Genomic DNA, 4,397 nt, shown 5'->3' with positions numbered 1-4,397 from the left:
GCATTGCCAACACGAACTTTGAATGTTCGTTCAGACAAGTAACTTCGTATTGTATTCAACATGTTCCCTGTGATGCCAAGAGAGAAGAGGTCGCGGATGATACCATAGCGCCAAGTGCTATCATATGCTTTTTCAAGATCGAAAAAGACAGATAAACAATGTTGTTTATGTACAAAAGCATCCCTTGCATAAGACTCAAAGGCAATGAGCTGATCAGCTGTTGACCGCCCAGCTCTAAAACCAGCTTGATTTTGATGAAGAAGACCATTGTATTCAAGGAAATGGAGAAGGCGACGATTAACCATTTTTTCAAAAAGCTTGCATAAACAGCTGGTTAGTGCGATAGGCCGATAACTAGCAGCAAGTGTGGGTTCTTTTCCGGGTTTTAATATGGGGATGATGATCGCTTCCTTCCATGCTTTAGGAAAGCATCCTGTGGCCCATACTTTATTATACAGGCAGAGTAGGGTTTCAAGAGTATCCACATGCAAGTGCCTGAGCATTCCGTATGTAATCCTGTCAGGACCTGGTGCTGTGTTCCCACATGTGCCAAGTGCAATCTTCAGCTCCTGCATGGTGAAAGGGCTATTGTACCCTCCTGTGCACGGTCTTTTATCACATATAGGCTTCCTCTCCTCAGTTACCTTGTGCCGCAAAAAGGAATCTGTATAGTGCGCTGAGCTGAATACATATTCGAAGTGTTGCCCTAGTGTGTCTGCTTGGTGTTCAAGAGAGTCACCACTGGTGCTGACAAGGGGCGTTGGGATTGTGCTATATCCTTTGAGTGCTCTTATCCTGTTGAGAACTTTGTGTGCATCCGAATAAGAGTTCACAGAAGAAAGGAATGATGACCAGCTTTCTCGCTTGGAAATGCGTCGAACACGTCTGCCATTTGCCTTTGCACGCTTGAACGCTATTAGGTTTTCGGTTGTGGGGTATCGGCGTAGTTTCGACCATGCCCTGTTTTGAGTTTCACGAGCAGTCTTACATTCTGCATTCCACCAGGGTCTTCGTTTATTTCGTGATTTACTTGACGTCGGTGGAATGTATTTTTCTGCTGCCTCTATAATGTGCAGCGTGATCAAGCGCTGAGCTTTATCAACGCCTAAGTCAGCAACTGATGAACAAGCCAATGATGAGTGTTCCCTGAACAACTCCCAGTTGGCTGCATATTCTTTAAACTTTCTAGGATTAGACGCATTTTCATTTTTATTACGAGCATACTTTACAGAGATCGGAAAATGGTCACTTCCATATAGATTGTTAATTACGACCCACTCTGTAGCTGCTAAGAGCATTGGAGAGCCAATAGCTAAATCTATGGATGTGTATGTGTTATGTAGTATGTTGTAGTATGTTGGCTCTTTTGTGTTAAGTAGGCATGATCCAGAGGACAATAAGAATTTTTCGATTAGCACACCTCGGGAGTCCGTTCTTGTACATCCCCATAATGGATGATGTGCATTAAAGTCTCCGACCAGCAGCCATGGTTCTGGAAGTTGATCAACTAGCTTTTCAAAACTTTCGCTACATAACCTATAATCTGGAGGAATGTACAGAGAACAAACTGTTGTTATTTTACCAAAAATTAATGCTCGTATTGCCACTGCCTCTAGGTCTGTATTAAGTGAGATGCTTCGGCATGGGATTGATTTTTGAGTTACAATGGCAACACCGCCAGAGGGGCGAGTGCTGCCTTGCCTATCCTTCCTGAATACGTGATACTGCTTGAGGAAACTTGTGTCTGCTGGTTTTAAGTGGGTCTCTTGCAGACAAAATATGTTTGGTTGGTGCTTGGCAAGAATTTCATATACATCATCCAGATTATTTAGTAGTCCCCGACAGTTCCAATAAACGATACTCTCAGTAGCCATTTTTGTAAGTGAGGGATGTGGATGAGACAGTGGGTTTAAGAGTCGCCGCCTTTATCAGGCGGCTTAACTGGCGTATGTTTTCTCTATTTGAAGCGGTCCGGTGGGCACCGCCTTTCATTGGCGGACTCCCTAGGCGCCACTGACGCTGCGGAGTCCACGCTCACCTCCATCGCCTCTGGTGAAGGCATGGAGGCAGGGGATTTTTCCAGAGGAACCAAGTTCCTCTCAGATGTCTTTGGTGTCCCGGACGTCTGGGAGAAAGTGGCCTCCGGGATTGCAAAGATTGGGGCAGCCGGTGGCTGCTTAGTGAGGAGCCGTGGTGGGAGCACGTCAGCAGCATTGCACTGCGTGCCCACCGTTACTAGACGCGGCCTGGCCCCTCTACGGGCTGCGTCAGCATAGAGAGCAGAGGAGAGAGCTCTATGTTTCTTCCGCGCCTCTCCGTATGATATATTCTCGGTAACCTTCAGATTGATCACTTCCTTTTCGGCCTGAAAGGCCACACAGGACCGTGAGTATGCAGGGTGTGCGCCCTCCCAGTTCACACATTTGAAGTCAGTTACATTGCAATCATCAGTTGCATGTTCATGTGTGCTGCATTTTGCACAGGTAAGGCGTCCTCGGCATGACTGGCTACCATGCCCGTACCGCTGGCACTTAAAGCATCTGCGGGGGCTTGGTATGTACGGGCTAACTTTGCATCGGATGAATTCCACATTGATGTATTCAGGAAGTGTGCTCCGGTTGAAAGTGAGAACAATATGTTTCGTTTTTATTTCTTCATTCTTTCGCCTGATTGTTATTCTTCGTACTGCCTTTACACCTTGGTTCTGTAGGCCCTCAAGGAGATCTGATTCTGTTTCATTTAAGAGGTCTCGTTCAGAAACCACTCCCTGGCAGCTGTTAAGACTGCGGTGGGGCGATACCTGAACTTCAAGGTCAGCAAATGTCTTTGTTATGAAGAGTTTGTCAGACTGACTTTTGTCTGATACCTCTATAAGCAAGTCACCAGATCTTAGTTCTTTCGCTTTATAATTAGCCCCAATGATGGCCTTCAGCGAGCTGGCTATCAGAAAAACTGATAGCTCGTTTACAGGTTTAGACTGATAATGAGCGCAGGACAAGGAACTTTGGAAAGTTTTCAGTTGGTGTAGCGATTTTTTGTGTCACTTCGGTGCGACTCCTTTTCGGAGGTCGATCAAGTTTTTTTTATTATTGTTTTTCCATGCATTATGGGTGGTCTAAGGGTTCCTAATATTCTGTCGCCTCTGTTTCACCCTTATATGCAGAGGAAGGTCCCGGAGCCCCTCACCTGGTAGACAGGTGGGGGGCCCGTCGGCCGAGGCTTGACCACAACCTCGACCGCCACCGTTCACGGTTTCTTCCCTCCACCTTTCAACCTATCGCCACGGTACGGTTTACAGCTTCGGTATGGGCGCTCAGGGTGCGTGGTGGCGCCAAGCACCAACACCAAGTTTACACAAGGTGCCCTTGCGGGAGTAATGCACTAGAAAGCTATGTTATCTGACAGTGTCGCTTTGGTCCTTTCATACATGAGGCCGCATGGTAGTGATTTTGTATCATTGCAGGCTCATCTTTCAATGCAGAGGAGGCAAAAAACTGCCTTTTCGAGATTATTCGTCGCGCAGAAGATTTGAGCATCACCATTGGTGCAGTTGTGACTGATATGGGACCAGGAAACTTGGCCATATGGCGCCTGTGCGGCATTCAAGTCACCAAGTATGGCAAACCTAGTGTGTCTTGCTCTCACCCCTGCGGTGGAGGAAGACGACTGTACTTCTTGGCCAATGCTCCACACCTGCTAAAAAACCTGAGGGGCCATCTTGTTCGAGGGCAGCTCATCATGCTGGACAAGTCCACAGTGGAGAAGCACAACCTGCCTAGCAATAAGGCAAGACTCACAAATTGTTGTCAGACAGTATTTGCTGTGCATTAGAGTGCCTAGATTAAGGAATACAAAATAAGTCATAATAGAACAAGCTTAATTTTAGATTATCGACAAACCTGTGACACAGCTGAGCATTTTTATGCACCTTTTGCTTGGATTTACTACTTCCTATTTTGTTCAGCCAATTTAATTTTTAAATCGAAACACAGCTCTTGACTGTGGTGCACATGACTAGCACCAGTTGCCACAATTGATCACAAGTCATCGTTCGTTATTTTCTGTCACTGTTGCTCTTAATTCAGCTTAACAATTTATCTGATGTTCCTAAAAGCACGGGCACTCGAATATTGACACACGATAAAGCAAGCATCAAATTGTAGAAAGCAGGAATAGTAAGAATGTGCTATCATGCAAATTGTGACTGTCATGGAGAGAAAGATTCTCGGACAGTGGCCGCGGCAATCATCTGTGATGAAGGCCTGTCAGGCACTCCTTCCGTTTGCTGAGAGTGTCAGGTCGGCACGTCAGGCTTTGACTTTCAAGTACGCTGCTCTCCTACTGACGTCTTTTCTTCTTTTACTCCCCTTTTTCCCTCCCCTCTATATCCCATCATC

The sequence above is a fragment of the Amblyomma maculatum genome, chromosome 2 (assembly GCF_055883805.1).
Source record: "Amblyomma maculatum isolate TAMU_Amacu chromosome 2, ASM5588380v1, whole genome shotgun sequence".
Lineage (NCBI taxonomy): Eukaryota > Metazoa > Arthropoda > Arachnida > Ixodida > Ixodidae > Amblyomma > Amblyomma maculatum.
This window is presented reverse-complemented; position numbering follows the sequence as displayed.